Below are 24,809 nucleotides of genomic sequence, written 5' to 3'. Positions count from 1 at the left end.
GACAGCCCTTCAGAGGATAGCTCTTGGAGTTCAAAGCACTCCTGACACGGGTGCCTCTCTGTCCAAGAAAACCAATTACACCTGACTTGGCACCAAAATCTTGTCACTCAGGTAAATCATTACCTTATTCACCAGACTTAGCTGGCTCCTGGCAACTCTGACCTATTTCCAAAAATCAAATTAAAAAACTTTCTCAAAGGTGGAAACTTTGTCAATTGAAAAACTGATGAAATTCAAAAGAATGGCATATATAGAGAAATTCTTGGAATTTACACCAAATATTAATGATGGACCTTGAGGTGTTTAAAAAAACCTTTCAATTTTTGTTCTGGTCTGCATTACTTGAAATCTCTATAATAAGCCATGTTTTGCTTTAATGAGAAACAATAGAAACAGATTTCTTAAAGAAAAATGTTGAAAGCAAATATAGCAAAATATTTCTAACCTGTAAATATAAATGACTGTCAGTGTGTGCAAGTGTGTTTTCCTGCACCCAAATCCCCCTAGATCTTTTGAGCAATAGAACCATCATGCAATAAGTGGAAAGCCTTTCAAGGGGCTTTACTTAAATGGAGACCACACTAATTTGTCTGTGCACACACCAGTATGTTGATTTAAAATAAATTTGTAGGTCATTTTATGCCTCATTCATAGCCCAACTGTCAGTTGTGACTTTGGCTACTCTTGGAGTCAGGAGGCTTTAATCATAGCATGGCTCAGCTTTCTCATATGTTTGGTCAAAGACTCTCTATCCATCTGTTATTCAGGGTAGTGAGGTGGCCATATTTGGGAGAATAGCAAAAACAAGGATAAACCTACTTCCTTTCTACCCTCCCCCTTAGTGGTCCAGAAAACTCTGGTTTATGTCCTTCCAGTGGCAAATATTAGTCTCTTGGTGATGCATTCCACAATCCTGAGGTTAATAAATGACTTAGAAGAAAAGCAAGTCATTTATCATGGACTTTGGTGTGACCCTTAGTCCAGTCATTGAAAAAATACTGTGCTATGGGTGCTTTCAAACAAAGAACGGAACTTACTGCTCTGTTGCCATATGTCCAGTTAGGGCACATGGTGTTTTCTTTGTTATTTTCACTCCAAGGACCCCTTAGCAGCCAAAAGAGATTTTATTTGGCTAAATTCTCACCATTAGAGTCCAGACTATAAAGCATTCCTGTACAATCTAAGTACAGAGTGAATGACAACTGAATTTACCTGAATAGTAGTACAACTTTCTCTTTTGGGCCAGAGTTGGGACTTAGATGTGTTCAGCATGTGTCATTTGATGATCTTAATGTTCCCAGTCCACTCTCACCCCTTTTTTCTAGTCCACTATCTCCCTGGGGTTTTTGAACATACTGAACTAAGATAGAACAGTAAGGTTGTGTCTGCATTCTCTTTTCTTAGTCATCCAAGTGAGAGATTGGAGAACTTGATTCTCTTCCAGCTCTGAAACTGCTTGTCTGTACCCCCTTTTAAGATACCATAAAATTACTGTAGCATATTTTTAGAGAAGTTCTGAAGAAAACATTTTTTTTAGAAGCCAGCGCAAATCAAAGACTTTAATAAGCAAAGTAGACAGTCCCTATTAAAGACTCTTAAAAGGATCTTTAAGTGAATACTGTAGGCAGAAAAAAAGAGAGCAGAGTCATAAAGTAGAATCGACAAACCTAAAATTGCAAATGAAAGAATCTGGTAGATGAAAGTTCAGAGGGACAAAAGGATAAGGAAATAGTATACTGCAACAACAAATATGCAAGTACTTCCAAGAGTCACCTTGGAGTTTTCAAGAAGAGGGGATAACACAGGGTCAGGTGTTGAGGAGCTAAATGTGGGCAGAAAATACACTGATAAAGGTCCACGGCAGTTGGCAGAATTTGGCCAAGAGAAGGAAGCACATGGAAGAAATGAGAAAGGTATCTTCAAGGGGAGGGCTTGCATCTCTTAGAAACCACAGCTGAAATAGTCAGGAACCAGCTTGTGCAAGTCATCTTAAATTATTTTTGACCTCTTTTTGCTATGGTTGTCCAACTGATGGATAAAAAAATGAGTGTTGATTTGAGTAATTTAGATAGGTGTTTTGATACTGGCTTAGCAACTATACTCATATAGTAAGAAAAAAGATAGAAGGAGTCTATAGTGTTTATAGCCAATATGAGTCACAGGGTCAGGTGACTACTAACGCAGTGGGTTGTTAACAAGGACCAGGAGGACGAAGAACCCTATCATACCTACCCTTTGCCTACATTTGCTATGCCACACGGTGTTCAGGTATGTATATTTCAGTCTTAGAGAAGGGGATCCAGACAAGCTGGCTTCTGTCCAGAGAAGCAAATAGGACAATAAAAGCTTGAAAATGAAGTGGTGGGGCATTTGGGTGACTTAGTCGGATAAGCTTCCAATCCCTGGTTTCTGCTCATATCCTGATCTCAGGGTCATGCGATGGAGCCCTGTGTTGTCAGGCCCTGAGCTTGGTGGGGAGTCTGCTTGTCCTTCTCCCTCTATGCCCCCTGAAATCTGCTCTTTCTTTCTCTCTAATAAATGAATAAATTCCTTAAAAAAAAAGGAAATAAAATGAAACAATGAGGAGGAAACAGTTGTGGGAACTAATACTGATAGTTTGTTGGGAGAAAAGAACTCTTAGTTGGGACATGATTGGAGTCCTCAGGATGCTGAAAGAGGTCTTGGGTTTTTTCTCAGTGGGTACAAAGAATAGGATTGGACAGAGAGGCAGATATTCCAGGCAGATAGATTTTGGTGTGAAGTAAGAAAGAATATTCTAACTATCAAAACTGTACAAGCTATAAACCTAGTAGGTTTATACCTACTAGGCATGGGAAAAGTTTCCTATTACAACTGTTAGGACAATGCAACAATGGAAATATATGCCTCCCAAAGTGAGCGTGCAAAAGTGTTCAGGAAGAGGCTGGAGGAGCTGGTGTGAGGGAAGCAGAGGGAACATCGGGCCGTGGGTGAGTGTGGACAGATGATCTCCATGTCCCACTAGAATCTACAATGCTAAGAACTACCTTGAATTTATACTGCACCTTTCTTTGAAATTAAAGTGCTTTTACTTCTAGCCTCATAAGAGCAATGAATCACAGAGTAATGAAACAACTTGCTTAAAAATGGTTTGAACTAATTTGGGATAAAAATCCTTCATAGGGATATAATTCTCAATGGTTTTTATAAACTTAAACACATGAAACTATTTGAGTTTACCTAGCGGCAACATGCTACATATTTCCAAGGCAAGCTTTTCAGATTTTATAGGGTAAATATGGAGATACTGATTTATATGTTTTAATATGTATATAAGTTGAATCAAAGAGTCCTAATGCCAAATATGTAAAATAAAGTAAACGAATGCATTTACTCACATTGACTTTTGGTTAGTCACTCCTGCAGTATGGGCAGTATGAGGACCACCTATGTGATTCCTTCTAGCTATGAGATGTTGTACACTATCAAATCCAAGAAGCTTTCAAACATGATGTCCCAGAGAGCCAGCTAGCCCTTGACAGGAAGTTGGCTGGCAGCAGGTATGGAAGGGGAGTGGAGAACTTACACCCTTCCTATGTTTTATCAGTCCCTAATTTACACTGTAGGTGAGTAAAAACCCAGTATCAAAAAGCATCATTTGATTGTAGTCCTATGTTCAGTTAGTCTTTGTCTCTCTCTGGCACCTCTGGTATTGTTTTCCCTCCAATAGGGCAATGAATCCAACTTCTTCCTTTTCCCTGTCCTACCCCTGCCACTTCACTGGCCCCAAGTCCAAGTAAAAGCATCTCTGGTAGGGACTGCAGCTCCTGAAGTAATGAACATGACTTTAAGGCTTTTCTGCTTGAGGTACCTTACATTTTCTTAGTTACTTTAAGAATAAATCCAGTTTATCTGCTTAAATCTGTTACTTCCTAGGGCTTAGGTTTCTGATTTATCCGGCACTTACTATCTTAATTGGCAGGGGCCCACCTCTTTGTGGAACAGATCTTAGCAGAGAATTTTCACTTAAATGGCCATTCCATCACTGCCCTTCCCAAAAGCTATGCAGGTCTCACTGTCTTCCTTCCCCTCCGTGTCCTTTGTTGGATGCAGACTGAATAATCAGCACCTCCTGATTTATTTGCTTATTTGTGGTCTCCTTCATACTTTCCCATGAGTTCTTTCATTGTTCTGTCCCAAATCTCCCATTTCCTCCTGTGTTTTCCCCTTCTTTCATTTCTCCCATGTTTGGACTGACCATCTCTCATCCCCCAGTCATGGAGTCCAGGACTGGCATTCATGGTTACAGTCTGCCTTGTTCTTTCCCAAGCACTTTAATAATTTTGTTTCCTTGTCTCTTGATGGTCACTCTTGAGATGTTTTAAAGAGATGGTATTAAGACAGTGTTTTGCTTTTGTTTTTAAGTAGGCTCCATGCCCAAGTTAGGTTTGAACTTACATCGCTGAGATCCAGACATGCACTCAGACCAACACCAAGATATGAGCTGAGACTGACAGTAGGATGCTTAACCAACTCAGTGACTCAACTGAGTCAACCAGGTGTCCCAGGAAATGTTTTCTAGAGGTGTTCATGGACCTTCAACATCAGCATCACCTGGGAACTTCTTAGAAATGCAAATTCTCAGGCCCCACTCCAGGCCGGCTGAGTCATAGACTTTGGGGTGGGAGCCCACCAACATTTGATTCTGATACTCATCCACTGCATTAGGAAATGGTTTTGGCTGGGACTCAGAACTACTCAAATCCTGCCTCAAGGTCTCAGAGGAAAACATTTGTACAGAGAATATAGGACTTTGGCTCCAAACCCTAATGTCAAATTCTAGTGGGCCACATAGAAAATCCTTTTTCTATACTACATTAGCCTAAGTAATCTAGATCTAAGGCATATGATTTTGCCTCTTGTTCCAAGTCTAAACTTGAGTTGAGGTCTTACTAATCAAGTATGAAAAAAGTGTGCTCCAAATTAGAAGGTATCTCTGTGCTAGAGATGTCAAACACTGTATATAATGATGAAATGTTAAAAGCCATCCTTTTAAAATTAGAAACAAGATAAGGATGTCCCATCATCATTTCTCTTTAACATTTTCTCAGAGGTTTAGACAATTTAGTAATATAATAGGAATGTATTGGAAATGTAAGATTTAGAAAAGAAAGATAAAAATATCAATTATAGACCATATGACAATCTTAGAATCTACAACATATAACTAGAATTCATAAGAGAATTTGGCAAAGTTGCCAGTTATATAGTAGATAAAAGCCAATTGCATTTCTATTAATTATCAATAACAAATATATACTTTATAAATAGGTACTATTTATAATAGAAAAAAGTTAGTTTCTTCAGAAGAGAATGAACTAAAGATGCGCAAGAACTTTTTGGAGAAAATTTCACATTATTGAAAGACGCTGAAGAAAATCTAAATAAATTGAGCTCTCTCCTGTATTCATGGAAAACTCAATATTGCTATCATGTCAGTTCTTCCCAGATTGATCTATAGATTCACTACATTCTAATTAAAATCTTAACAGATATGTGTGTGTGTTGCATGTACACACCTTGACAAACTGCTTCTATAATTTATATGGATGAACAAAGGCCTAAAATAGTCAATAGTCCCAAAGAAGAAGAAAGGGGAAGGGAGGCTCATCTTACCAGCTGGCCAAAACAATATTATGCTAGAATAATTGAGATAGTTGATAATGGCAGGGAAGACAAATAGTATAGAACAGAGAACACAGAAAGAGACTCATGAATACACAGAACCTTGATAATTAAGATGATATTGTATTGGTGGGAGATGGAGTGGACTGTACCTAAAAAGTGTTGAGACAACTAATTACCTGTGTGGAAAGAGTGAATTTGGACCAATACTCAGACCATACACAAAAATCAACTGCAAATGGCTTGAAGATTTAAGTGTGATAGGCAAAGGATGCAAGGCAGCTGAGTCCCACACACGCATCCCTCCTCCCACGCCCACCTGTACTCCTACTTCACCTGCCACTATTAAACCCCACTCATTCTGAGTTTCCAAGCAATCAGATGCACAGTTGAATCTCAAGCCAGAGTAACCTTGAACTTGTAGAATCTTTTAAGAAATACAAGCAAATCCTGCCACCATGATGCAGCTCAATACCATGTAAATCCACTTTAAAAAAAAATGTGACCTTCTCTGCCATTTTTAAGACAAGATTTCCATTAATAAGCCACTCCATTTTCCGTTAATAAAGTTTACGGTTTGCACAAAAAAATTTTCGAAGAAAATGTCGAATGTCGTATAACCCAAGTATGGAAAGATTTCTTAAGGAAGTTTAAAAAAATACAAATAATACAAGAAAGATGACAAATTAACTTTAGTTAATGTAGTTTCAGTTAATGTAGCTTAGCTACATTAAACTAAGAACTGCTCATAAAAAGATCCTGTAAAGTGAAAAGATAGGCTGCAAACAGGAAGGGAATAGTTGCAGCAATCTAACTGAAAAAGGAGGAGTAGTCTGAATGTACAACATTCCTATTGAAAGGAAAATAGAAGCCTCCCAATGGAAAAGAAATGGCCAAAGGACATGAACAGGCATTTTTGAGGGAAAAACTTCTGAATAGACAAGGAAAGAAATACATACACATCTGTAATCAAATCAAAACAATAGGGGTGCCTGGGTGGCTTAGTGGGTTAAAGCCTCTGCCTTCAGCTCAGGTCATGATCCTGGGGTCCTGGGATTGAGCCCCACATTAGGCTCTCTACTCAGCAGGGAGTCTGCTTCCCCAACCCCCCACCTCTCTCTCTGCTTACCTCTCTGCCTACTTGTGATCTCTGTCAAATAAATAAATAAAATCTTAAAAAAAATTAAAACCATAACAATTTGGCAACCACTCAACTGTTGGCAAGGATGTAGATAAATGATAACTCTCATACAATAATTCTGGAAGTTTAAGTTGGTAAAATCACTTTGGAAATCTATTTCACATTGTCTAGGAAACATGAAGATGTGCATACCCTAAACCTAGCATTTTTATTCCTAGGTAGAATGAACTAGAGACTCTTGCATATGTGCCAAGGAGTCATGTACAAAATTGTTTATAACATTTTAAAAATAACACCAGAGAACTGCAAATACCAACTGCTGATCAACAGGAGAATAGATAAACTTTGTTACTCCATTAGAGTGAAATCTATACAGCAGTGAAAACGGATGAACCACAGCTATAGTCATTAACATGGATTACTCTCGCAAATATAATATTTTTAGAAGTACACATTAAAGTATGCAAATAGCATGATTCTATTTGTACAAAATTCAAAACAATGCAAATTAAACAATAGTGTTAAGGGATACAATGTGTCTCTGATATATATACTAAAAAGCCACTTATTTTGTAAAACCATGCATTAACAATAACAGAGATTATGGACTATTTTCCTCTGGAAAATATAAAAAAAATTTCCAGATAACCTTGTAAACAGAATACTAATAAAGCCAATAAAAATCCTAGTAAAAAATTAGTATAGTTAGAAGTCATATTACATTCTTAGTAAATAAAGATGTCTGCAAATATTAGAATTAATCTTACAGAAAAGAGGAAAATAGCTTCTTAGAAGGCTGAAAGGAAGGTTGAGGAAGCTGATTTGGGACAAAGATTTTAAGCCTGAAGTTCAGGAAGAACTGTGTAATAAACATTTCCTAGACAGGTACAAGCACTTCCCAGACAGAGTGAGGCTAAAATGAGCCAAGAGAGGAACTTGGGGTGGGTAAGTTTTGTGTACAGAAATTCTCAGCTTGCTCCATTCAGCCTTGTGAGTATACTTTGCAGTTAGCTACTGCTCCTTAGTAGTACAGAACATATATGCGGGGAGAAAAATATTATATAAATAATGTGACTTTTGTGTATATCGACATAATTCCCTTTTTTACTCATTGCATATGAACTAGTGTGCATTAAAGTAACACAAGTTGTAGCATAATCAACTGAACATACACCTGTATTTCATAAAACTATTAGGTAAGAGAATGTGAAATACAAATTCCTTCCTTTTTGGAGGAAGGAACAGGATGGGCTTGATTAGAGGCACAGAAGGGTTCCAAAGGATTAATTTTCTTAAACTGATTATTTTATTATTACCCTTTAAACCATACATGTATATTACATACCTATAGTATAGTATGAATAACATACTTCATAATTAATCAAGCAGTGTTTGATATTTTCACTGTAAAATGTTAAGAAAATATAAAAGGAAGAATTAAAAATTAAAGTTAGTTATGTAATGTACTAAGAAAAGAAACTAGGGTTTTTTTTGTTTAAAAGCAATATTTACTAACTGAAATATATATATAAGCAATGTACAAAGGTATAAAGAAGACATCAAAATAAACAAAATTAAAAATCACCCAAAGAGTCCATCACCAGGAGCCCTCCTTCTGGTGACTACATATACACATACATGTATAATTTTACAGAAAGGGATCATATTATACATTCTGGACTGCAACCCAGTTTTTTTTTCTTCCATTCAACAAATGTGTTTGTTTCCATAAATAAGTAACAATCATATTTAACAGCTTCATAATGATTAATGGTGTAACCAGTCATCTATTGCAGGGCATTTAAGATATTTCTTCTTTTTCTCCTATTACAAACAATATTTCAGTTAACTAATCTTTAAATACTTCTTTAACACTTCTCTGATTATCTCTTTAGGATTAATTCCTAGAGGTGCAAATACTATGTCATGAGCTTTTTTGGCCAAGGATGATTTGCTCTTTTCAAAGATTACTTGCTTTAAAACAAACAAACAAACCAATATATACATTTTTTAAAATACAGAGAGTGCTAGCTGATGTTTTGTTTTAGTATTTTATTTTCTAAGGTTAAACTAGTCCTTCTACAATTGATTATGCTCTAAAGAAAAAGGCACAATTCAGAAAGCTCCACATCCCCTTCAGGAGCCTGAGTGGTGAACTTGTTTTAAAAATATCTGAAAAAACACTTCAGAGAAGGTCCAAATGAAAGGCTGAAATGATTAGACTAAGGATTACCAGCTAAATGGAGGATATAAATAGATGAGAGACAGATACATTCTCTAGAAGCAGAAATGGGGACTGCTAAACGGTCAATGAAGGAAGTCAGCAGAGAGATGATCAAAGCGATGAGGGCAGAAAGAAAACAAGAATGGGAGGTGCTTTCCAAAGACACCCTGAGACCTGAAAGCAGGGGAGACAATGTGATAAGGCTGGGAGATGTATATGAGTCAGCAGCAAGAGGCAGTTGGGAGGTGTCTCTTGGCTAGGAAACCAAGGTGCCCTGAGTCTAAGAAAAAAAAAAAAAAAAAAAGAAAGAAAAACCTGCATTAAGAAAAAAAAAAAGTTATTAAGGAAGCTGAGAAGATGGAACTCAACGGTCTGTAGAAAACGGTCTGTTTGTGGAGGAAATTATAAATATAAAAAGAGCACTGGCAAATATGAACCACAGTCAAAGATCTTGTAATGAAAGAAAAAGAGTGAAATTTTCTTCACAGTGTAAGTGAAGGTGAGGAAAGGTGGTGGCTGGCTCCTGCTCTACAGGAGACATAAGGGTTGCCGGGCACAGAACCAGGCAGCAGAAGGAAGAGGAAACAGCATTTAGTTCATTTAGACCAGGAAAAGGATTTGGTTCAAACAAGCTATAAATTTGCTACCTGAACCACAAGGTACAAAATACCAGACAAGAGCTTAGCTTCATGCAAACATTTCCAGCACATACGATCAGCTTCCCAGCTCAGCCCTGCACAGGGATGGGCCAAAAGAACAATCCAAGAAGTCTTTAGCATAAAAGCACAAAACAGAGGGAATGAGCAAGATGCAGTTCCAAAGACTCCATGTCTTCAGACAACACACAGGCATTTTTTCCAATTAAAGAAGGAAAATAAGTTTTTAAAAATGTCAGTGTTAATTTAAAAAGTACACAGATAAAAGAAGAAAATAAAAATTAGTCTGAATTCTATTTCATTAATCTCACAACTCTTCACATTTTTTAATATGTATTACATATCTGTGTCTCTAGCTCTGTGTCATTTCTCTTTGACTCTACTGTATCATACCTGTTTTTATAAAAATGGATGTAATCTGAAATCCTGTACTAGTTACTATATCATGAACACATTTATATGCCACTGAATATTCTTTTTCCAAATAATTTATAATGACTACTTGGTATTTCATTACCTCTGTGTATCATAGTTAATTCCCTTCTGTTGGACATGGAACGTATTTCAAATTTTTCATATTATGAATATTGCCTCCCTAACCTTCCTTAGGGTTAAATCTTCGCACTTATTAATTATTCTTTCCTAGTATAAATTCAGGCATGGGAATTGCTAGATTAAAAGAAAGGAACATTTTAAAAGCTTATAATATTGTTGCCAAATTGCCTTCAAATAAGGGTGTTTCCATTTATACTGTCAAGGTAATACACAAGTGAGCTTTTGGCAAAATCATCATATTTTTTAAAATTTATTTTCAGCGTAACAGTATTCATTGTTTTTGCACCATACCCAGTGCTCTATGCAATCCTTGTCCTCACCAATACCCACCACCTGGTTCCCCCAACCTCCCACCCCCCGCCCCTTCAAAACCCTCAGATTGTTTTTCAGAGTCCGAAGAATGGAACAAAGCTCCCAGAAACTAAATTTTGACTATGGGCTTTGGAATTATGTGACATAGGTTTGAATCTAGGCTGGTTCAACTAACTGGCCATGAGCCCTCAGGCAAGCCATTTAACCTCACTAAACCTCAGTTTTTTCATTGTATTCGGATAATACCTAACTAAAGTTTTTGATGGTATTAAAGCAAGGTATAAAAATGCTTAGCGCAATGTCTAATACATTATGAACACTAAAGAAACAGAAAATGGTATTCCTTAGAATTTTTTTTCTTATGGTTTCATATTGAAAGCTACCAACAATAGCATATGGAATGAGGCGCCACAGAGAAGGAATTCAGATTACATGGGATACTAAAGGAAAGCATCAGGGCTACCACAAAACCACCTCATTAATGTGGGTCAGAAAAAGAGCCTTCTTCAATTAGAAAATGAACTGACTCTACAATTATGTCCTAGTGGTGTCATTTTAGCATCATAGCTACACCAGGCTACAACACAAACAAATGAGCACTCTCCTACTGATGGGCAGGGAGGAACGAAAGCGCTATGGGAAAGCTCACCCCTTTGTTAGGAGGCCCCAGCTGCTCGGCAGACTCCTCCTTCCAAGGAGATAATGACAAGTTCTGGGAAAATTATAAAAGGAAGATTTTAAGCCCTGACATGTGTAAGCTGACCTAGCGGGTTGATAGCACCACTCAAGCAATAACAGGAATAGTGACCTCAAAAAGAAGGAGGAAGGCAGGCATGGAAAGAGGAAGGGAAGGAAAAGAGAAGGGAGGGGAGAAAATAACCAAAGTGTGCAGACCAAATGAATGGGTCCTACCATACTGGCCTAATAGATTTCATTGGGGGTGGGGGGAGTAGCTCCACAGATGTACAAACTGGGAGCAGGCAGTTGAGAACTCCTGACACACTTGGGTAAAGACATTCAATGAAGGATGAATGGAATTAGGAAGTAAAATAATGGAAATGGAATTTGAGGAAATATGGAAGGAGAGGAGGGTGTCTGGAAACCCTCAAAAAGAACCAGGTGTTACAGGGCATTGCTAGTGCTTCTCTGCCAAACACAGGGTCTCATAGAAAAGTTCCTTCTCATGATACTATGGAACAACAGGGTACACTAGCAAGTCATCCATAGCTGACACACAAGGGAGGGGAAAGAGGGTTAAGGTTGGCTTATTTTTTGACTTCTTGTTAATGTGTCTTGATTTCACCAAATTAGGAAGGGATAAGGTAGAAACGGAGGATAGGAAAGGAGAAGAATAGGAAGGGGGGTGTGGGTAAGGGAAGCAATCAGTCCCCACGATAGCTACTCCACAGGGGATCCAAAGATGCAGGAGATGAGCCCTGCTTTCGAAGAGTTTCAAATTCAGTTAGAAAGACAAAAATCCCTTAATATGAAAATGCAAACACATATGATAAATGTCAAGTAGGAACATAAGTTGTGGTGAGTTTTTGGCTGTGGGCAGGTGTAGCTGAGAAAGCTTCCTGGTATAGAAGACCCGCATGGGATCTGGATAGACGATGATGAGAGAGGAGGCTCTCGACTGGGGACTTGGCAGGAGCTAGGCAGCTGAGGAAGGACTGAGAAGCCATGTTGACTGGAGACCTGGTGACATGTACCACCAGGGACAGGACAGTGAAATGGAAAGGGTCTGGGCTTTGGGGCCAAGAGGACTTATTCTTCTCACTTACTAGGAGTCCTAGTACCTCAGTTTTCTCACCTCTAAAATGAGGATGGTTGAAAGGATGAAAAAAATACTATGAATTAAGCACTACACAGTTACTGGAGCATCGTAAGTGCTTGGAAAGTGATATAAAATTTTAGTATATGACTACTTCTGGAGATAAAAGCGCAGCATAGGAAGGAGAGGATAGGAGAACAGTAACATAAAAAACAAGTTGAAGATTTCTAGAAACCTAAGTGTTCAAATAAGAAAGGTACAATGTAAAGGGTGATTAAAAATTAATGACGGAATGGATCCAAGCAAGGCTACCTAAAGTGTGGTCCTTGGATCAGCATCCCCAGTATCACCTTGGGAACTGGTGAGAATTACAGACATTTGGCTCTACTCCAGAGCTACTTAATCAGAATTTCTGGGGGGGGGGGGTGGAACTCAGCAATCTACATGTGAAGAATATTCCCATCCTTAAAGTTTAAAAGTCCTGGGCTGGAGGAATTGGAAAAATTTCTTGGCCAAGAGATTGGCTCAAAGTAGATACACCTGATTCCAGTTAGCTTTGACCTTAAAGTTAATCTTTCCACAAGCGCATGAAGGTTATTAATTTATAAAGAACTTTAGAGATTCTGCATGGAACGTAAAACTATGGGAAATGATTAAGATAGATGATGGTTACAGAATATGGGTACAGTAAGTGGGATTAGGTTATGTCAGTTTATGTCAGTTCATTTATGCTTTGTTGGTAATAAAGTTATAAAAAACCATTAGCCCCAAAGGTTTTCAGGGCCTTGAGGATTTTGGAGTTGTAAATGATATTGATTCATTTAAGCCACAAAACAAGTCTATGTCGTAGGTACCCTTGTCATCCTCTTTGTGTAGATGAGAAAAGTAGGGCATGGAGAGGTTTCCAAGGTTACAGGCTAATATGTGGCAGAGCAGAATTTGAACCCAGGTGGTGAGACTCTAGAATCCATGTTTTTAGCTGCTAGACTATGTTGCTTTTTCCCCGCCCCCGACTATAACTGATATAACCATTCCTTTTCTATTGGACATATAGGTTGTCTCTAGCATTTCACTTTCATAAATAAACTCTGTAGAGGACCTCTTCAGATATAAGACTCTAACCATATTCCTGATATTTTGTTTAGGACGGAGTTCCAGAAACTGAAATCCTTGGTCAAGGTCCACTTTTAAGACAATTTTAAGACAATTGTTTTCCAGATAATGTGTTACGAGGGTAGCCATTTCATCCCACTCCACCTATATTATCTTTAAAGTCTTAGTATCTTTAATAAATAAACTAGCATACCATTTTTAAAAATTCTTATTTCTTTTATTCATGTAAAGTTAAAATATTTGTATATACCCACCAACCACATGCTTTTCTTTATTTGAAAACTGTTAAATCCTTTGCCCACTTTTTTGGAACCACAGTTTTAATGTTCTTTCTATTAAATTCTATGTGCTCTTTAGATACTGAAACTTTAAACCTTTTGGCATATTTGGCCTGATTTGTTTTAGTTTGTTTTCCTTTTAATTATGACTTTTATACATAGTATTTTAAATGTTTAAGTAATAAAGTCTATCAATATTTTCCTTCATGATTCTCTGCTACTTTCACACTTAAAAAGAATTTCCTCATCCCCATAAAAAATCCTTTTTTCCTCCTCACACGTCCAAAAAGAAACTTTCCAAACTTCAAGTTTAGCTTGAAGTTACAATTTGAGGGAGTATATTTACAGTAAGAAGTTCACTTCTTCAGAAAACTATAAGAGCTATGTGTGTTCACTTTTGCTAATAGATATCCATGGAGTTGAGTTCCATGAAACCTGCATACAATCAAGAGACAGTCAGCTAGTGGGAAAAGTCGAGGGCTAGAAATAAATGTACTCAGGAACGTTAATCCTCTTTGTCATCTTGATAGTCGTGTTTTCTCTGGCAAGTCATTCCACCTTTCAGTGCCCTGTTTTTCTCATTTGTAAGATGATGATGCCTATCTTGTGCATCTCCCTTATTGACCTCCTGAGATGTTCTGAGGATCATATGAGTTAATACTAGGAAAGTGCTTTACCACCACTGAGTGCTATAGCAGTCTACATCTTGAGATTCGTTCCTTCATTCAGCTCCTCCAATGGACTCTGGGGTTTCAACATCGAATAAGACCTGTTATCTGTGCTGGATAAGGTTGAACAATGTGTGTTAGCTCTTTTAGGTCTTTTAACAACCAATGAGTGGGCGAAATGAGGTGGTTGAAATGGGTGAAGGGCTTCAAAGGGTACAAACTTCCAGTTATAAAAATAAGTCACAGGGATGTCATGAACAGCATGGTGACTGTAGTGCATATTTGAAAGTTGCTAAGAGAGTAGATCTTAGTTCTCATCACAAGAAAAAAATTGTTCATGGTGATGGATATTAACTAGACTTATTGTGGTGATCATTTTGCAATATATGCAAATATCAAATCATTATGTTGTATACTTGAAACTAATATAATGTATCTCAATTATAACTAAATAAAAAACCCCAACGAAGTAGGTGATATTAATAATAATAATAAAATAAATAATCCCAGTTTATAGATAAGGAAACTGGAGCACAGAGAGGTTAAATAACTCACCCAAGATCACACAGCTAGAAAGCTGTAGAGCTGGGACACAGGCCCAGGCAGTGTAACTCCAAAGTCTGGACTTTAAGCCATGAGGCTGTGCTGCTTCCCAAAAGATGAAGGTGATAATTAGATAACTGCAGAGTGAAACTTTATTTGGAATATTTTCATTTTTAAGAATAAAGAAAGGGAAGGCCATATGGCCTCCTCACTACCTTTATCTCTTGAACTCTCCATTGACAAATAGTGCTAAAGGGCTCCCTTGGATAGCAGTTTGCAGTATAGGGAGGGGCAGACTAGGATCCTGACCTGAAGGAGCTCTGATGGACTGGGGGTCTGAAGCTGTGGTAAAGAACCTTGGTCTGATGGTTCCACTCTCACTGGCTCTCTCTGATCAGCTGGCACGTCCCCTCCTCTCCCTACCCATCATCTCCCACAAGGGCTACCAGACTGGAGATCTGGGTATCAAGACTGGCCTATCTGAGTGAGTAGAGCTAACTGAATGCCTGACGTGCAGCTGGAGCTCAACCAATGCTGTGGAACTAAACTAAAGGCTTATGTCGAATTACAGAAAATTTAGAAGGACCAAATGGAGGACATGATAATTTTTTCAACCATCAACTTCCATTAAGAGGAGAAAAACAACTTTTTTCCTAAGGACGACAGCTCACAATTATTGTTGGGGGGTGGGGGAAACAATAACAGTGTCTTTGAGCCTGCTTCTTTCTTTCTACATGAAAAACAGCAAGTAAACAAGAAACATGCTTGTTAGGAACTCCACCAACAAAAGACAAGGGAGGAAGAAGTCAAATCACTTCATTTTCTTTCTGTTAGTAATTTTGCTTGTATGCATGTGAAAGACTTGTTGAAAGAGTAGCTAAAATTAGTTTTCTCCCTGCGGGTATCACATTACCTTTGCCCCCATCTTACCGATAAGCATTTCCCGAGGGTGGAGGAAAACAGGTTTCCACCCCAGTTCCTAGGGAAAAAAATCAATTATAGATGAGAAACACATAAAAGCCAATTAATTCAGGTTACTTAACCTAAGAAATCATCATTCTTCCTGCTTTATCAGTGTAAGGAAAGATCTCAGACAGGAGCTGAGCCAAAGCATGTGGACCAGTTAAGCGGCTACCATATGCCAGGCATTGTGGTAAGCACTTTCCCTATATAGTTCATGTAAACCTCACAACCACCCTTTCAAGGAGACATCCTCCATTTTACAGATAACTAAAGGAATATCCCCCAGTAAAAACTGGGGCTCAGAGAGGTGAGGTATGCTGCCCAAAGTCACAGAGATGGACAGTCCACTTTTATCCAAATTCTAGACCGTCTAGTGTAGAGGCAGACCTTATTTTTCCTCATTTTACACTTTACCACTCACTCATTGGCCCTGCCTAATTATAATGTCTGTACATTTCTGTGGCTTCAAGTAATGATACAGTTGTTCAAGCAAGTGAATCCAACACTCAGTCAGCATTTCCTAGGATCCACGTTTGGGGGAAACAGGCACAAAATTCCCAGCAACGGTGCACCGAGCACTACCACACACATCTGGATAATTTTCCATCTTATGAAATGGATGATGTGGTTAGCAAGACTACATTGCATTATAAAATAGGGATGATCGAAATCCCCTGATTCTCACTGGCTTTAATAGAGGCACCTTAGCTTGTGCATATTGAACTGTGAGAGGGCATTTGAGAAAAAAAGAGAAAAAATTCAATCAGGTTAGTGTCAGGCAAGAGTGAAAAACAAAACTACCAGGCATGAGTGAGTGTTGTATGTGCCACTTTATGACAGTGGCAAATGGATGAGATCTAATGTTCATTCACCTTGAACTAAAAGCCTCCCAGAGATGAGAGAGACAGAGAGAGAGAGAGAGGGAGATAATGGCTTTTATTTGTTCTGGATCAACTAAGCCTTCCTGACATTATTTTATGTTGTAACATAGAAGTTGTCAAGGAGTCTTCTCAATTACAAAGACAGGGTTTTTTGTTGTTGTTGTTGTTGTTGTTCTAATCATTAAGTCCTCTGCACAGAAGCACATCCTAGATACCTGATCCCTAGTCCTTGTGGATACCTGGTTTCCTTTTGTTATCCTAAAGTCATTTAGATGACAAAACCAAAAAATGACAGACTAGAATCCTACTCCCCACAAGTAATGAGTAAATGAGTTTTGTGGACTTTACAAAACTTGCAGACATCTCAAGCTTTGGTTCCTTTTCTCCATGGCCACTGCCACAGCCACCATGGTTCAGGCTATCATCATCATCATCTGAATGGGTATAATTTCTGTAAGTGGTTTCTCTGTTCCAAACTTGTCCCCCCTTTAACTCAGCATCCTTATGCAGCCAGAATGATTATGGTCTAAATAAAAACGCTCATTAAGTCACTCCTCTACTTAAAACCCTATAGTGGCTTCCTTTGTATTAGGATAAATAATGAAAAAAAAAAGCACGCCAATAATAACTAGATACATAATCTGTGCTGGGTACTACACGATTTATCCTCAGTTCTTGCAAGAACCCAATAAGGGAGATGCAACCTTCATTACCATTACTTATTGAGGTCAAGATACTTAATCAAAGCCTCACAGCTAGAAAGTGACAGAGCTGTGACTCAAACTTGGGTATGTGTGCTTTCACTGTGCACATTTTAAAACCGGCATCTATCCATGTGATGGCACGCTGGTTCTCCAATGACCTGGTCTGCTCACCACTCCAGCCTCATCCCTTCATGAGCTCCTTTTTGCTCTTTATGCTTCAGCTCTTTGAGCCACTTGCATGTCCTAGACCTTGGCTGCTGTTCCACACTTCTGTTTTTGTTTGTTTTTCCACACAAATCCCTTCTTTTATAATGCCCTCTTTCCTTTGTTTATCTTGAGGAATGTCTCATCTTTCAAGATTCATCTCAAGTGTTAACTCATCCCTGAACCTTTCCTCAACTTCTCCTCTCCTTGGTGAAATAGACCCCTTGGCTCCCTGTGTATCACGTTCCTTAATTATGCTTTCATTATGGCAACCACAGCGCTTTCCCATCCTTACATGAGTAAGTATGAGTCCCCCGTCTTAAACTTCTATGAATTCCTCACATGCTGGGACTATATCTTACTAATCCATTTTATCCATAGTATCTAGCACAGTGCTGGGCACATAGAAGATTTACAGCAAATATTGTTGGATGAATGAAAATATTTGTTCACATGTGAAGTATGTTGCTTGGTCAGAGCATCCCACGTTAATACATTGTGAAATTTATATTGCTTTTACTTAGAGCATCAATGCAATTAGTAATTGTTTTTCTTTACTAAAGGACTGAATATGAAACTCTGAAGAGGTACTTGCAGCTTTAGAGTAACTGAACATTTTGACATCCTACCAATTACAGCAGTGGGTAAGAGTGGAGAGAAGATACTGTAGTCTATCTGCCACACTTCTTTTCACTGGGAAAGTGATAACAATGAGTTGTCATGTACAAGTCAAATTTGGTATGGCAGATACATGCATATCTATGTTAGCAATGGGAATATAGATCATTTGTTTTTGAACCATAATGCACATATTTTATTATGCATAGTAAAATAAACAGATAAGAATGAAATTAAACACTTCATTTAAAAGCATGAGTAACAGCAATGGAAAACCATGACCAACTTAAGACAGCACAGATGATACTGTGACAGCAAGGAATCCTTTTCCAGAATTTCAGAAATGCTAGTTCTACATGTATACACATGCTGTATGGCAAACACTACGTGGCAGCCAGACTTCTTGATTACTAGCAGCCAAATGCAATTTCTAGCTGATACACTCTGCTCCTATCTCAAAACCGATTATATCTTCAATATTTCCACCTACTCTGGAATCTCAGCTGAAGGGAAACCTCCTTGAGAAACCCTTCCTTGGTCTTGCAATACAATCTGTATACACCCTCAAAGAACTTTACTTCTTTATTTTAGGGAACTTGTTTTAATTTGTAATTACATATTCAATACTTTGTTATTTTATTAACAGTTGCTTCCCTGATGCATCTATAAGCTCCAGGAGATCAGAGATCTTTCTTTATTTTTTCACCATTTTTTCCTCCAGTGACTGACACATAGCCAGATACTCTATAAACATTATGAATGAATGAATGAATCAATCAATCAATCAATCATTGCCATGTTCTCTTAAGAATTATACCTCATTCCTTATGAGACTCAAGCTGGTAGTCAATTTATTCCTCCTCATTATTTCCCTTCTCTACCACAAGGATCAGTCCTTATTTTCAAATCTCCCTTACTCACCTCCATTCAAAAAGGCTTCTTATGGGGCACCTGGGTGGCTCAGTGTATTAAGCCTCTGCCCTCAGCTCAGGTTATGATCTCAGGGTCTTGGGATCGAGCCCCATATTGGGCTCTCTGCTCAGCGGGGAGCTTGCTTCCCCCACTCTCTCTGCCTGCCTCTCTGCCTACTTGTGATCTCTCTCTCTGTCAAATAAAGAAATAAAATCTTTTTTTAAAAAAGTCTCCTTACAAGTGCAGCTTCTCCCCAACCTGAACTTTCTGACACGTGTGGGATCCAGGTCTAGGTAATGCAACATGAATAAAATGAACAAAATAAAGGAAATGTAGTGACTTAGAGTACTTATTACGGTATTTTATTTACTTTATTATTTTTTAAAAGATTTATATATTTATTTCAGAGAGAGAGAGAAAGCAGGATGGAGGGGGAGAAGGAGAGGGAGAGAGGGTCTTAAGAAGACACTGTCCATCCAGGGCACCAGGGTGGCTCAATGGGTTAAAGCCTCTGCCTTTGGCTCAGGTCATGATCCCAGAGTCCTGGGTTCGAAACCCGAATAGGGTTCTCTGCTCAGCAGGGAGCCTGCTTCCTCCTCTCTCTCTCTCTGCCTGCCTCTCTGCCTGCTTGTGATCTCTGTCTGTCAAATAAATAAATAAAACCTTAAAAAAAAAAAAAAGATACTGCCCTGAGCACAGAGCCTGACTAGGGGTTCCATCCCACAACACTGAGGTTATGACCTAACCTGAAACCAAGACTCGACCACTTAACTGACTGTGCCACCCAGGTGCCCCCTATTAGGTTATTTTAAACACTACATAACTTCTAAAAAAGCCTATTAGTTCTTAAAAATAATTCAAACTACTTCTATTTTGTCAAATAGATAAAAATGGGTTTATTTGCTGATTTTTTTTCATTTCTCAATACATTTTGGCCTTGCCTAGTAAAAGCGTTGGAACAGAGTTGATTGTGCTGATTGTTAGCAAGAAGTTACGCCACATGTGCGGTCTCATAGCAAAATTATCTGGAGATTATTCCTAAATGCCAGGGCCCTATGCTTCAGGATTCTTCTCTTCTCAAGAATCTTGGCCTGCTCCTCCCTTCCTACTTCTGTGTTCCTCTCTAACCCTTCTTCTACATCTCTCCCCACCACCTCCCCACCTCCGTTGTCTGCCACAAAGCTATGTCCCTGAGCCCCTTCACAAGTATAAAACATCCAGCTTTTGAGGTTCTTTTGGAGGAAGAATCCTCTGCCTGCCACTCTGTTGGGCCTGGGTGGAGAAGGGAGAAGCTACTAAGAGCCATAATTGGCAAAACTGTGTTTTCAGGAATAGGAACTCCTGAGGTGTTAATTCCTGGAAATCAAGCGCATTTTAGGAAATACCCTTCATCAATTCCCCTCAGTACCAGACTCTACTTAAGTCACACTTGGAAATTCTAGTTTAAGGAAAAGAACATACTTTAGCACTCATCATGGACTCTTCCCTAAGGCTGGGAGAGTTAAGTAAAGTAAATGAAGTGTCCTCTCAGTAGTGGGCTCCCTACCCCAAAGGGCTACCCCAGTGAAAGACTTTGAAGACAGCAGGGGCTGTGCCAGTGGGGAACACTGGCGATTATGAGATGCAGGCAGTGGCAGTGATGTCATTTTCTTCTGGTACTTTCTTTAGGCAGGAGGTAGGATAAAGAATCAAAAGGAGGGGACAGAGCAAGAATAAGAAAGGACATGAGTTAAAAAAAAAAAAAAGCTACAAAGTGGAAGACAAGATTTTTGCAATATTTGATTTTAAAAACCAAGTGCATGTGTTATCTGTTAAAATTACAGTTTTAAAATAACCTAAAAAATAATAAATGACCACCTACTGTCTGGTACCTTTTATTTTTCTCCACAGGGAATGTGGCAGCTGGTGATCAGGTCTGACACCTTAATTTGGTGCCACAGAGGCAGTGTCCTCAAGGCACCTGGAGGCTTTGGCTAAAGAGGCTGGATGCTGACACGGTGGCCCTCCCTTTCCATTGCGAACATACTAGAAAGCTGCCCGGTCCCTTGTTAAGACACAGGGAAAGGGAGTTCTTTCTGACAACGCCACAGGCAGAAACAAGGCGCAGGCATAGCACACTACCCACAGCCCGTGTGTTGGTACGCACTCCCGTTCAACCCAAAGGGCGACCCCCAGCAGCTTCTGCGGGTAACTGAACAGTCGGTCCTGCTCCTGAAGTCTTTGGTCTTGACTTCCCTCAAGCCACGCACCCGGTGTTCCCGGGGTTGAGCTGCTCCGACGGGCGCCCTTCGTTTGCTCCTGAGCCCATGCGGTCCCTGGACCCCGCCACTGCCCATCCTGCATTGTGGCACTTTCCGCCCGCCCCCCTCGCGTACCTTGGTCCTACCTGCAGCCCTGGCCCCAGCTCTCTCACCAGGGGCAGCGCCGGCCGGTTGGCTGTGGATCTACACGAAGATGGGCAGGAACTTGAGCTCGGACGCCAGGTGGGCCCAGCAACCACGGTCTCGGTCAAGGTCTCGGAGAGGCGCCGGCTGTCAGGGCAGCCACCGCAGCCCCCGCAGACCCTCTGGGCGGCAGCCGCGGCTCGGGCCTCGGAGCTCCGCCCCTCTCCCGCTCCCCGCCCGCCTGTCCCTTGGGGATCCCAGACTGCGGAGCCCAGCTCCCTTCGGAGCCCACTCGCCCGCTGCTCCGTAACCTCGCACCCCTGGTAACCCCAGCACCCTCACGGTCTTCCCAGCCCAGATCCAGCTGCGCTAACTCCTCTGGAGCCCGGCGCCCAGGGCGCCTCTTCTCTCCCCCGGGGGCCGCCCACTGGGTCTGGTTCCCGAGAACAGCGGGTCCCACGCTCAGGTCCTCCCCTGTCCTCTCCGCACCAGGAATTTCCCGGACCCCAGATCCTGCTTCCGCAGTCGGAGAGAACCCCTTCCCTCCTCCTCGAAAATGGAAAGAGGCTTTAAGACGTTGGGGGCTTGCGACTCCACTAACGTTCTCTGTGCCAACAGTGGGAAACTTTTCTTTTCTTTTCTTTTCTTTTTTGTAAAAGACCAGAGAGCCACAGTAAAATAAATACAAATCCCATGCCCAAACTCTTACTCATTCTGTAAGACTCGGGTCAAGCGCTGTTTACGCTGCGAGACTTCCTCGGTGCTCGAAAACAGCTCCCTCCTTGCTTCTGTACAAGCTCCTGCTCCAAAGGACTCGAGATCCTGCTCCGCCAGATGCAGGCACCTGTAGCTTGTGGTTTCCTGCACCGACCCGACCCTGCGCTCCTGGTAGACCGGGGGACCGATGCCTTGCTCATTCCAGTCCGGGGCGCCTGGCATAGCGCCCGCCACCTATCAGACGCTCGAATATTTTTTCAGTAGGGAAAATTAATTTCTTTTGTAGAAAACCCGTGTTTTTCTTTTTATCCTCAAACAACACATACCCCTTTGGGTGGGCAGTTTGCTAGCATCTATAAAGAATGACAAAAATTATTATCCCTTTGATGCAGTAATTTCATTCTTGGGGAAATTTCCAAAACAAAATAATGTTCATGTGTAGATGTTTGTAGCAAGATTATTATCTTTTTACATAAATTAATGATAATAAGAAACACAAAAAGCAAACAAACAAAGCCAAACTGTCAACAATAGGAAATCGGTTAAATAAATTATGGGAGGATAACTTAATGAGATATTGCACAATCCTTAAAATGAAAAACATCAAGGCATGTGTGCCTCAAAATGTTTTTAGAACAAGAGGGGAATAGTTATTTTTAAAGGAAAAGATGAAGTAACGTGGTGAAGTGTTTACAAAATAACATTAAGCATAGTTACTAAGCTTAACAACTTCAAGTAAAAAAATCAAATTTCTTCTCTGTAAAATGGGGCTAACACCTTGAGGGATTCTTGGAGTATTAAATGTAGTTAAGTATTTGGGGGAAATGCCGGATACATAGTGGTTACTCCACAAAAAGTTTCCATTTTCTTGGTTCAAAGGAGCATAGACTCAATGTAATCTCTCAAATACATCCTCATCACAGCCAACTTCTGCCCATTAATTTACTTCCCCTCGAAGGCAGCATAAGGGGAGTTGCATAAATGTTCAAGCACCAGGATAAAGTGAAGAGGAGAATCTAGTTAATAAGAATAAATGCCAAGCCCTCCTTCAGGCCCAAATGCCCAGCAATGCAAGTTCATAGTGGGGGATTTGGCTCAGCAGGCGTCCATATCAAGATGTCTGGAAGATTGTAGTTGGCTACAAGCACAATGTAGTCAGTGCCCAAAAGCTGAAATAATTCCACCCCAAAACTGAATAACACTGCAGCCTTGGGCTGAATTAATACTTTTCTGTGATCAACTCACACCTGGGCATCACGTTTAAATGTCTTTAAGACATTTAAGCTCTTCACTCTGAAGAGCTTTTATTACATTTTAAAGAAGAAGAAACTGAAGCTTATAGCAGTTAGGAGGTGGCAGAAGCATGACCTGAAATCTGAGTCGTTTGACCACAGTCAAACCCTTTGCCAGTGAGTTCCAGTGTGTACATCTCCCACCCGGGATGTAGTAAATGGCTTTGAGTGGTATACAGGTGAGGAAATTAAATAACAGTGGATCACATGGTGAAAGAAGTTCTGTCCTTTTCAGTTCTCTCCACTCTATAGATTATGCCTAAAGAAGAACAATCGTTTTTGTGATTCTTTGTCTTTACATTTCTCTAACACTTGCTAATCTGTTTTTAACAAAGAGAAAGCCTGCCTCAGGCTCAACATCTTTGCTAGGCAACAGTTCCTAAGTAGAATTTAATATCATTGCTTTTGCTTCCTTCTGATATTATTCCTTACACTGTTAATTTCTGACTGATACAGGTTTTCCACTTACAAGATGTTGTAGCTTTCATTTAAGGTAAATTTACTTACCTAAGAAAATTGGGTAACCTCAAAGAAAGATATTAAAGAATGAATAAGACCAGTGCTATTTGGATATGGTAGAAATGGCCAAATGATGAAGGTGGTAACAGATGCCTAACCTTTGGGAAATCCTGCCTCACACTCCGTTATGACCAGTGGATGAAAGGTGTGGTGGGACAGGTTTCAGTTCAAAATGAACGGGAACTTTTTAAAAAAAATTTTTTTTTTAATATTTTAGTTATTTATTTGACAGACAGAGATCACAAGTAGGCAGAGAGGCAGACAGAGAGAGAGGAGGAAGCAAGCTCCCCGCTGAGCAGAGAGCCTGATGCGGGGCTCGATCCCAGGACCCTGGGATCATGACCCGAGCCGAAGGCAGAGGCTTTAACCTACTGAGCCACCCAGGCACCCCGAACGGAAACTTTCTGACAATCAGAGCTGGGTGAGAAGATTTGAAAGGGCTGCCATGGCAATATTTACCACATTGCGCTCCCTTCGGGAACTGAAGCGAAATTTAGATGACTGCTTGTCACTAGTGATGGCATGGGAAGGCAAACACACTAGATAGTTTATAAGCTCTGACGTTCCTGCCAACCAGGAGAATCTGAGATTCTTGACAGCAGAGCTTGCCGGAGACTTGACCTCTGGAAAAACTGCATTTTTAAAAAAGTCACATTAACTCCCGTTGAGGACAAATTCCCAAAGAAG

General features: G+C 39.9%; 1 protein-coding gene across 4 annotated transcripts in view; it reads right to left on the bottom strand.

Annotated features, from left to right (window-relative positions):
• Positions 1–22,469, bottom strand: part of CASR (calcium sensing receptor) — a 76,174-nt gene extending 53,705 nt beyond the window's left edge. Inside the window, exon 1 of one of the 4 annotated variants that reach the window (XM_059391055.1) lies at positions 22,304–22,469. The gene's annotated coding sequence lies outside the window, so the exon portion shown is untranslated. Of the gene's footprint in view, positions 1–21,585; positions 22,090–22,303 lie in introns of those variants that run through there. The other 3 variants (XM_059391056.1, XM_059391057.1, XM_059391058.1) reach the window with 3 other exon arrangements.
• Positions 22,470–24,809: the final 2,340 nt, after the last annotated feature.

This window comes from Mustela nigripes, chromosome 2 (assembly GCF_022355385.1).
Source record: "Mustela nigripes isolate SB6536 chromosome 2, MUSNIG.SB6536, whole genome shotgun sequence".
In the NCBI taxonomy this organism is placed as follows: Eukaryota; Metazoa; Chordata; class Mammalia; order Carnivora; family Mustelidae; genus Mustela; species Mustela nigripes.
Note: the sequence above shows the minus strand (reverse complement) of the source record. Positions and strands in the feature narration are given on the sequence as shown.